Source organism: Balaenoptera physalus (genome assembly GCF_965194825.1).
Source record: "Balaenoptera physalus genome assembly, chromosome: 5".
Taxonomy (NCBI): Eukaryota; Metazoa; Chordata; class Mammalia; order Artiodactyla; family Balaenopteridae; genus Balaenoptera; species Balaenoptera physalus.
The window spans coordinates 45,378,819-45,390,436 of record NC_138884.1 but is presented as its reverse complement, the minus strand read 5'-3'; the positions used below and the strand labels follow the sequence as shown (position 1 = coordinate 45,390,436).

General features: G+C 41.4%; 1 protein-coding gene across 1 annotated transcript in view; it reads left to right on the top strand.

Annotated features, from left to right (window-relative positions):
- The first annotated feature begins 205 nt into the window (after nucleotides 1-205).
- The window catches only part of LOC309661714 (V-type proton ATPase subunit B, brain isoform-like), a 207,096-nt gene continuing 195,683 nt past the window's right edge, over nucleotides 206-11,618 (top strand). Inside the window, exon 1 of the mRNA XM_082463673.1 lies at nucleotides 206-803. The gene's annotated coding sequence lies outside the window, so the exon portion shown is untranslated. The remainder of the gene's footprint in view (nucleotides 804-11,618) is intronic.

The window sequence follows — 11,618 nt, the reverse complement described above, 5'->3', positions numbered from 1 at the left end:
CCTCTCTCTAGGTGCATTTCAGGTGACCTACACTTACCAATTTCTATCAGATGTTTCCTGAGGGCCATCTGGATGTGATCCTAACAACCCGGGCTGAGTGATGCCACTTTGTGGAGTCACTAAATGACACATTTCTGTGGGTCACGTCCTCCCAGCCCAGCGGCCCTAACAAGCACCAGCACGGAAGCTGCTGGCAAACGCTGGGAGGAGCCCTCAGTACTGCAGGGAGCTGCCGGGGGCAGCCTCTCAGGGCCCCACACCCAGGGCTCATCCCAGGAGACACTCCTGAGGAGGGGAAGGCAGGGCTGTGCCCTTGAGGAAGGAGGGACCGCTCACCTCTCTGACCTCGGGCTGGAGAAGGACGAGGGCTCGGGACCGCGGAAGACGGCAGGGAGCTCGCCCTCCTCCCTGAGAGCTCGGTGAGCTGCATCCAGGCGAGGAGGTGAGACCCTGCTCACTGCCCCTCCCTCCGGAATGCAGTCACTGCTACTGAGAACTCTACCCCAGCCCTGATTTCATTGTGGCTGGTTAGAAAAAAGGGAAAACAAACAAAACTAAAACCAAAACCTGACTCTGTACCAGAAGATAAATGAACTTCCATGTGTATGTAGCACCTTTTAAGGATTTGTCTAATTCCAAATGAAATGATCTCTATTTTAACTCATTACTGATTACTAATTTTCTTCATTTCAGATACAGTCTATAACAATAGATTCCCGTCTGTGTTCTGAAGCAAATCCCCCAGCCTCGCCTCCCACCCCTGTGGGGCCTGGGGAGGGGGGAGGCATCTTCCCCCAGAGAAGGTGGGCATATTCCCCCCTCTCCCCCGTGCCTCCCTGGGCACCCCCTTGCCTGGGGACTGCGGTCTCCCTTCCTTACTCTCACACTCAGGGCCCCTCACAGAGTGGCCCTGACCTGACTCCCCAGACTCTTCTCACCATCCTGTTTCCTAAACTTCAGCCAAGTTCCACCCAGCATCCTGCTTGTCGGGAGAGTGTACCGCCTTCTTCCAAGTCCAGGCCTCTGCATGGAGGTTTGCTCTACCAGAAATGCCCCTCCTCTTGTGGCAACAGTTTAAATTCCTCGTTATTAAATTACAAATCTGCAGCCTCCTCCTCCTTGAGCATTGCCTGATTTCCTAGCAAACGTATCTGCTGCAATTCCCTGCAGAATCACGTCAGGTCAGGGGCCACTTGGTGCTAGTTTCGGTTCCTGCATCCCAGCCTGTGCATCCCTGAGCACACAGCTCCGTCTCATTTGTCTCTGCCTTGGGTGTTTCCTCATCAGTTAGTCTCCGTAAACGTTGTGAGTGAAGTATTTTCTACATTTCCAGGTATAAGCAGCTGCCATCTCATAAGGTAACTTTCTTAAAAGAAGTGATTCACGGTGTATAGAGCATATTGTAGTTTAACCAGTGGTGGGGGGCAGGGTTGATACAAGTTTCTTCTCATTATTCCTAATACCAGCTCACCAGAGTGATGCTTAAAGGCAAGGACAGCTATGCTAATTTTTGCAGAATAATTTTTAATTCACAAAAACCATTCATTCTAAGACTGAAAAGTTGTATGTGAGATAAGCGTATCGTTAATACATCCACAAGCAAATTTTTACAGCCCTGGGACATTACGATGCCCTTAAATCCTCTTGGAACAGGTTGAAAGTTAAACTGCATTGAGGATTTCTGAATTGCTGATACTATGATATACCATAGTTCTATAGTTCATCTAAATTAATAAAATGAGATTTAAAAATCATATTCAAAATTGAGCAAAAGCCAAACTAACTCTTTTCATATTAATTAAATGATAATAGTGAGAAGTATGATTGTCCCTTTCGTAAAACATACCAAAATTATATGTTAGATTACATTCACTTAGCACAAAATGTCTTTCAAAAATAAACTGTAAGCACTAAACAATCTGAGGGATACACCTGCACAATTTTAGTTGCATATCTGCGTGTACATGACTGACATCCCTGACAGCTTGTAATTCATGTTTTAAAAAATGATTCAGTATTTTAAAAGAATATAGCAGAAGGATAGCTTCTTATGCCTAAATCACCTGTTGTGCAAAGTCCTCACTCTAGTGCATTTTACACAATAGGGTTTTATTAGTCATAAACCATGGCTGACAGTCCTAAGCGCCAGTGTAAATGGGGAGGATGAAAATAAAGATGGGGCCTGAGAAACTGAGCTATTGTGAGCCAAGGTCCGGGAAACAGACTCTCTAATAGCTTATTGGGTGTCTAGGAGCCAACAGAACCTCCTAGATAGTCTGTATAGGAAATCATCTAGCTTTCCCAAACTGCATACATTTGGAATTAAAATTCCATTTGCTGCCAGTATCATTGTAAATGGGGGAGTAAGTCCCCCTTGTAGGGTCTTTAAGGGCCACTGCAATATTTCTGCAGAAGAAATTACAGGGTTTATTATACTCACAGGTCCTAGAGGAGAAGACAGGGCGCACCTCACCATTCAGCAGCCACCTAGCAGGTGGGGAGTCGAGAGAGAGTGAGGACCTTGGGCAAGTCTGGGTGGAGCAGAAACAAGGCTTGAGGAGATTTCATTGTTTCTTGGAATGTCTAGGTCACAGTCGGGGAGGGCAAAAAGGGAATCTTGCGGCAGGAACCAGCCTGGGCACACCCACGCACCTGGTCCCCTGGGTGTTGAGGCAGCAGGAAAATAGGAAATTTAAAAAAAAATTTACAATCCAATCATCTTCACTCTTTATTCTCACTTTCAACCTTATTTTCCAAAATATACAATCCTTAGTTCTCCGAAAGTTAGGGAGAGGAAACTGGCTTCCTATTAGTTAACGGTGATGCAACATTGAAACACTGGACATCCTGCTGAGGTTTCCATGGTGTCCGCTGGGCTCTGCAGCACCCAGCTCCTGGAACTTTTCAGACTCCTCAGTGAATTCATTATTGTTTAACAAGAAAAGAACACCCCGTCTTTCTGTTTTTGTTCCTTCTGTCACTGTTTTTATTCTACCTTGCCTCATTCTACAAACCATCGGCCATGGAACTCCTGTATAGTTTTTCATTGTACATAAAACACCAATACATTTTCCATCGTGGAGGTAGTCAGGGCAATCACTGTTACCTTTCTTTTGCGCAGAAAAATGGAGGTTCATGGAGATTAAGAGATGTATACAAAGTTGGAATCACAACAGGTCAGGAACTCTAATTTAGTTCTTTGGACTTAAAAAAATATTGTTTTCTCCACAAATTCATCACTGCCTCACTAAGTTTGTATGTGCAGCAAACATGGACAGAAGGCTCTTAGGTCTGGGCATTCATCACTACCTCCAGGGAGGGAGCCGAGGGGCAGCGGTCCTGAGAGCTCTCACTGCCCTCAATCTCCACCTTTGCTCCCCTGAGCTCAGGTAGGACCCTGTGGGCAACTCATATGGCCCCCCAGGGCTCTCCTAATGGGTCCAACATTGAAGCCAGGACACAGACCCCATGGGGCCTGTAAACTGCCTGCCCATTTGCACAAGGATGACAGGCAGACTCAGTGATAGGACAGGCAGAGCCCACAGAGAAACAGTAAGGAAGTCACCTGCTCCTCTGTGGTTCATTGAACCTTTGAGAGACAGGCACGGAACCGAAAATGCCATCCTTGTATCAGGACACCTACCACACTTATGTCACTTTCAAACACAAAGTCAAAGAGACTTTATGTCACTCAAAAACACCAAGTAAAAGCTTCTTCAAGACAGGAGGTGAACAGAAGAATTCTATCTTTGACTATTCCTACAATATTTGTAGTGAGTATTTAACACGAAAAAGTAGTCAAAGTATTTTTCTTAAAATCACCTCCTATGCAGCTATATAAATCTTTAAGTAAAATAGTCCAGGATAGAAATATAATAGAGACTGCACACATTCATGAATTTATCTGCCTCCTAACAAGCCCAACTTGTGAAGTGTAGAGCATTTTATATGTTAGAGGCATAATTATAAATCGCTAAAATACCCGCTTGATCACACTGCAGTACATTTTCATTGCTTTACTTGAATGCTCACCTAAGATTTTTCTCTGAAATGTACTCAGAGCAGAGACAGTTATACAATGAAAGTGAGAAATTGTAAGAGCATAACACTGTCTTAGAAATAGTCCATGTAGAAACCACTTACCCCAGCACAGTCTTTCCACATGTTTTATGTTCTGTCCACAGAGCCAGCCCATGGCAGCTCATAGTAAGGCGGTCAAAGAGAGTGTTCTGTCCTTTCCCTCTTACCTACTCAGACATCAACATTTTCTCCTGCTCTTTCTGTGTCAGCTGCTCTCAGGTGAAAATAAAGGAGGTGAAAATGTGAGCTTTCCTAGGAAAGCTCTGCCTCTGTCTCCCATCCTCTTCAGAGCCTTACACGGCGCCTGCTGGCAATTGTGGTTCAAGTAATATTGTTGGATGAATAAACGGATGAGAGACCCTGACTTGAAAGATTCACTTTGTTGTACAACAGAAACTAACACAGTATTGTGAAGCAATTATACTCCAATAAAGATCTATTTTAAAAAATAATTAATTAATTAATTTTTTTAAAAAAAGAATGCCACAAAGGGTAGTTCCATTTCAGAAAGACACTTCTTAAGATTGAAAAGTCTTTGAGATTCACAGTAAATCAATATTTCAATGCCATGGTGCCCCCTTAGACACTATGGGGAAGACTAGAAGGGATATTTTGAAAGACACTGCTATTTCTAGTATATTTCAAATCGTACCTCATGGTTTGCCCAGTGATTATAAATTTGATGCTGTTCATCATATAGTCCTTCTGTATAGTGAGGCGAGCGGGGGCTACTCTTCGTTGCAGTGCGCGGGCTTCTCATTGCGGTGGCTTTCTCATGTTGCAGAGCTTGCGGGCTCTAGAGCACAGGCTCAGTAGTTGTGGCGCACGGGCTTAGTTGCTCTGCAGCACATGGGATCTTCGTGGATCAGGGCTCAAACCCGTGTCCCCTGCATTGGCAGGCAGACTCCTAACCACTGCGCCACCAGGGGAGTCCCTGTACTTTGTCTTCTATAGACGTTTATTCATCTGTAGTAGCCTGTACTAGTCAGGTGTTAAGTAAGTTTAAAGCATTAATTCTGCTATCTTGCTTTTTTAGCATTTTTGTGAATGAGATAAATCTTTGCTTTTACTTATTTGTAAAGAGTATATTATATTATATTACATTCTATATTTGCATTTCTGAAATTTTTATAGCTAAGACATGATAAAAACATGGGAAGATCTGCTAAACTAAAATGGGGAATTTTCTTCTAAAACTTCGATCTAATGTCTGTGAAATAATCCAGAAGAGAAGTAATAACAAGCAGTTTTCTTTATAAACCAGGGAACATCAGTGAACTCTTCCTTGCATTTCAACCAGTCAGACTGATTGAATTCATATTTAGGTGAGAGTGATTACGCTGTCGAGACAATTAAGTGAGGTGATCTAAGCCAAGTGCTTGGCTCAGGGCGTCATTTATGGGAAGCTCGCCACAAACACACAACATCATTATCATTATTATTTCATGAATAATTTGATAATATATTTGCTCCTGGCTTGGATTCTTCTCTCTTGGATACTTTTGCTAGCACAAAATTTTTTTTCAATTATTGTAAATTTCAGTAAGTTTTGGAAACTGCTGATCTTTTGTTGCCTAATGGTAAAATACCATCGGATTCTGATTTGAAATGGTACATAGAAAAACTCCTCTCTCATGCAGTTAAGAAGTGATTAGTTAGCAGTGTGCAAAACATTCAGGTAGAAATAGTGCCTCCAGGAGTCTCTATTTCAGAATTCCCCAGATAAGGGTAAACTCCCTGCTCCCTCATGTAAACCGACATGTTCATGTTATTGTAGCATGGTCTGTCATCCCGTTGGTTTGGAAGGAAACTAGGATGGTAGAAAGAAACATGCAGAAAGATGCAGTCCCACTTAAGTAGAACCTGTTTTTAAAAAGTGACCCTGTGATACTAGCCCATTAAAAGCTCCCTTAGGAACCTCTGACATCCCCAGGGTCAAACGTGCATCATTCAGTGGCTGTTTCATTATCTCAGTCCAGTGGGTGTCATCCTAGGCACAAGCTCCACCATCACCTTTATTTTTGTTCTTCACTCTGCCCAGATCAGAAGCTGCAAGTTGTTAGGGAACCAAAAGTGCAGCCCCACTAGAAATGGGTAAAAAAAAAACCCCAAATGTTTGTTTAGATGATATTATCTATCAGAGCTGGAGAGACACGAAGCCAATCATGAGAGAAGAGTCTCTGCTGTATATTAATGTGAACTTTTCTGGAACAACATGCTCTCTTTAGCTTTTCCACATGTCTATAATCACTAAGGGCTTGTCTAGCTACATGAAAAAAACAAAACCAAAAGCCCCACAACTGCCTAGAAGCTTATCAATATCAGAAGGGTACATCATTTTAAGTCCATTCAGTATAACACCATGCAGCTGTTAAAAAAGAATGAGCAACACTGAGATGTTCTGACATGGAAAGATCTATAAGACTTGAGTGGTTTAAATGGAAACAGGAGGTTGGAGAATAATTTGCAAAATATGATTCCATTTCTCTTAAAATGCATGAAGACAGCTCATGAGTGTTTGCACAGATTAAAAATAGGTATGACTATGATGGTAAAGGACTAGAAACACATCCACTGATGGTGACCCCTGGGAAGAGGGTGGGCAGGTGGGTAAGAGATGATTTACATGTTTTATTCTGTACACTTAGTCTTGGAATATTTTATAAGAATGCGTTGATGTCTATAAAGTAAATAATAATAAGAGCAGATACTTAACACTTACTATGTGCCTGGCACTGTTCCTCAAAGCATGCTTCTGAAGTGAGTACTGTAATCATTTTACAGATGGAAAAACCGGGACACAAATGGGCTGAGAAAATTGTCCAAGACCCCCCATTTAGTGATTTAGTGATTGACAGTGAGGTAAACAAATTTATTCTATAGCATAAAGAGGGTTGGATCACATGAGCTCTAAGATCGCTCTTATTTTTTTTAAACGTTTGTTGTTGTTCTATTTTATTTTTGGCTGTGTTGGGTCTTTGTTGCCACGCATGGGCTTTCTTTAGTTGCACCCAGCGGGGACTACTCCTCGTTGCAATGCACGGCCTTCTCATTGCAGTGGCTTCTCTTTTTGCGGAGCATGGGCTCTAGGCATGTGGGCTTCAGTAGTTGTGGCCCACAGGCTCAGTAGCTGTGGCCCACGGGCTTAGTTGCTCTGCGGCATGTGGGATCTTCCCGGACCAGGGCTCGAACCCGTGTCCCCTGCCTTGACAGGCGGATTCTTAACCACTGCACCACAAGGGAAGCCCTCTAAGATCTCTTGAGTGATCATGTCTCAAAGGGCTAAGAGGCTGGGCCATGGATTCAGATGTCCCTTGTAATAATCCAGCTCTGAAACTGGCTAGTTGTTCACCGGGGGCAGGTAACTGAGTCCTTCTGAGCCAGTTTCCTTATCTGTACAAGGTAGAGTAGGCACTGCCTCACAGCATTACAAGTGAGGACATATAGGGAGGAATGCCTAGAGACCCAGTTGGACCCTCAGAGTTGGTATGGAGATTATTTTAAGCTCAAAATATTTGGGAATCAACAGATGCAGAAAGAGCTTTCCTTATTTGACGAAAAGCAGACATTTCTGAGAAATGAGGCTTCTATGATTCCCTCTTCAAGACAGGTCTACTCCCAGGAGAGAAATCAAGAGTAAACCTACCACAAATCCCCTCTCTGGGGAGATTCGCATAGAAGAAGGAAAGACCCCTTGAACGTGCAGACACAAAATAATCACAAAATTACTTATCGTTCATTTATTCTTCTAAAAGAATAGAAGTCCTTTCTTCCACTTTCCTTTTCTCTGCTAAGTTAGATATATAAACCTCTAACTTTAAACATTTAGTGAGATAGTTACTTCTCTTGTTAGCTCCCATATATATGAATAAACTTCTTCTCCTGTTAAACTATCTTTTGTCATTTTAATTTGCAGGCCTCTAATTACTAAACCTAATAGGGCAGAAGAAAAGTCTGCTTCCTGACACTAGCAATTGGTTGGTGAATGATACCATCATTGCCTGTGACTCTGAAATCGCAAGATCATAGATTAATCTGCATATCTAAAGAGTCCAACCTGTACTCTGAGGTTAAAAATAAGATCATCAAAGCATACTGAAGTATGGATATAAACATTTTGAAATGATAAAGACCTGGCTGTACACATAACATGTTTCTTCAATTCTGTTAAATTTTATGTAGGTGGAAATTTTACTGCAGAAACAAACTCAAAGACTGAAATTACATGAATAGAATATGGTGTAGCAAAATTTAGAGCTGAGCCAATGTGACATATAGTTAACGAGATGCATGCTTTTTATTATGTCACATTTTAATTAAAAATGAATGGTAATCAGTTCACAATAGTGACTTCAGTTGATCCTGCTTCTAAATGGTTAAAGCAAAAATAAGCTCCTGATCTGCTCTTCAGAAGATTAACTATGGCCATGGTAGATCTTTTTCTCTTTCCCTTTTGGAAGAGAAAAGGGGAGGGTGTCCCCAGGTGACAGGGACTGGAGTCTTGTGGGCCCAGCACACTTCCCTGTTGGGAAGAGGAAGGAGGAAGTATTTGCTTACGTTTCCCCCAGTGCCTGGAACCTAAGCTGCAGCTTCCCTAGAAGATTGTTAATGATGAGAAGGATCTCATGGCAGAGGGATGGTGGCCACCGTGCCTAAACCAGGAACCTGATGCCTTCCCTGTCTTAGATTGTGGAGTTTCCTACCAGAAAATCTGAAAAGAAAGGATTTATGGGAAGCAGTAAATGCAGAAGTAAAAGACAATTTTTTTTAAGCAGATATTCATTTTTAATTAATTAATTATTTATTTATTTATTTATTTTTGGCTGTGTTGGGTCTTCGTTTCTGTGCGAGGGCTTTCTCCAGTTGCGGCGAGCCGGGGCCACTCTTCATCGCGGTGCGCGGGCCTCTCACCATCGCGGCCTCTCTTGTTGCGGAGCACAGGCTCCAGACGCGCAGGCTCAGTAGTTGTGGCTCACGGGCCTAGTTGCTCCGCGGCATGTGGGATCTTCCCAGACCAGGGCTGGAACCCGTGTCCTCTGCATCGGCAGGCAGACTCTCCACCACTGCGCCACCAGGGAAGCCCAGACAATTTTAATAAACCATAAAAATGGTTAAGTTGGTGCTGGGTTGGAAAGAGTGGCTTCTGTGTTCCTTAAGCTTTTCTGTACTATTTGAATTTTCTAGCCAAGTGTGCCTATGTCTATTATTTATTTTTTATGTCACCAGGGATTTTCTGACTAGTGAGACCACAGACTACATTTTTTTTCATTGTTATTTTCTATCAAAAAACAATGCAATACATACCATTTTTAAAAAGGAAACAAAGAAGAATTTCTAATCATGCATCAATAAAAAACAAAAGAGCACAAACATACATATATATTTTAACATATTGAGCAGATCAATATGTTAAAATATATAAATGTTTGCATAGTGATCTGAAATAAATAGATTATTTAGTCATAGACCTTTTCATATGCATTCTATAGTAAGTCTTCTGAGAGATGAACTTTAATCTTTCCATCCAGAACTTTGGAGAATCTGAGATTTTGCCCTATTTGCAACAAGTTAAGCTGCCGTTTTCCATGGATGCAGGTAGAAGACAGAAGACTTATGGGTCAGAAACAAAGGACTCTATTACTTACTTGGTTACTCATAAACCACTGCAGCCAGCATGGGCATCCGAATATTTGCCTTGGTTCTTCTTGACCCTGAGTCACACAGGGGCTGTGTGGCTAGGCCCAGATGGATGCCTGCACACACAGTGGGTTATAATACAAGAGTTCAGGGAATCAGAATCTTTTGGGAGGTAAGCATGCTTGCCCTTACCTCTGGAAGAAGACATTATCTTACAAGGCTGTTTTCTATATAAACATCCTTGGAAAGATAGCTGAGCATAAAGGGCTGTCGGTGCTTCTGTTTGTAAGATGTGCAGAAATGTGAGAAGCCCATGGAGAATTGTCTTACCTCTGCTCTAACACATAGCCTTTTACTTTTCTTATGAAATGGCAATTATATGTTGCAAAGGACTTATTTGACATTTACTTAAACTTAGTTTTCAAATATATATTTCTTTGTCCTATTCTAAGATTAACTTCTCTTGTGTAAGAGTTAATTTTGAAATTACAGTGTGAACCGTATGACCTTAATCATTTTGGTTTAACAGTATTGCTAACTCAAATTTAAAAAGCATCTCTATTTTGTCACTAAAACTACCAAAAGAGCTTTAAGTACACAATTAGTTTAAAAACAGCTGTTTGATCTTGACATATTTTTTTTAAAGAGCTTTTTCATATGGACCATTTTTAAAGTCTTTATTGAACTTGTTACAATATTGCTTCTGTTTTATGTTTTGCTTTTCTGGCCCTGAGGCATGTGGGATCTTAGCTCCCTGACCAGGGATCAAACCTGCACCCCCTTCATTGGAAAGCAAAGTCTTAATCACTGGACCACCGGGGAAGTCCCAATCTTGACATATTTTTAAACATATTTGGCTAAATCCTATTTAAGTTAACACTTCCTCTGAAATCGAAATTGTGACAAATACTGTAAGAGAGCTATTTTTTGCATAAATGAGAGCAAAATCTTGTGGTAGTAAGTATGTTTCCCTTACAAACACAGTGTAGGATAAATCTAAATATTCTGATTTGAGAAGAAAATTTTGAATGGAGGAATTTTTCATTCCACTGTTGCAGGATTGTCTACTTTTCCCTAATATTAAAATGGACAGTTAGCCTCTTGAAAGAGGTTAAAAATCCATACGGAATGTCTCAGAAGGGTTTAGTTGTTCAGTGGCTTTCACTCTTCCTCACAAATTATTTAAAAATGGAATTTTTGTTCAAGATGTCTACCATTAGCGTGAAATTTATTTTCCAGTTTTATTGAGACGTAATTGACACATGATACTGTGTAAGTTTAAAGTGTACAACAGAATGATCTGATGTATGTATATATTGTGAAATGATTACCACAATAAGTTTAGTTAACAAACATCACTTCACATTGTTACACATTCTTTTTCTTGTGATGACAAGTGTGAAGTTTGATGCTTACCTGGTTCTCTTCTTTTGGACTTTGGCAAATCTAAGAATTAATCCTACCACACATAGCCTATACTAGTCTACCCAAATCTAACAGTTAGTACAGACATTAACACATTTATTTGTTTGTATGTTTTATTGAGCGCAAGATAATCATCTCATTCTCAGAAGCAATGAAATCACCGAAAGAGCCAAATCTTGAGAAAGCCTCGTAGAGTTGCCCTGTTACTAGATAAAGCGCTTGGAATATATAAGTATGTTGTGTCACGCGTCTTCCTGTGACCTGTGATTGTTACTTGAAAGTGTGGAAATGCAGAACAGATCTCCTGTTATTATGAAAGGCCCATCTGTGACAGGTGGAAAGGAGGACGCTATGTTAAGAGCTTGTTCTGTGCAGTTCTCATGGAGGTGACTTGTGTCCTATAGGGAATGTCTCCAGGCTGCATTCCACTCTGGGTTCTTTGCCTCTGGCAGTTCTCCGTGATCACTCCTGTATTG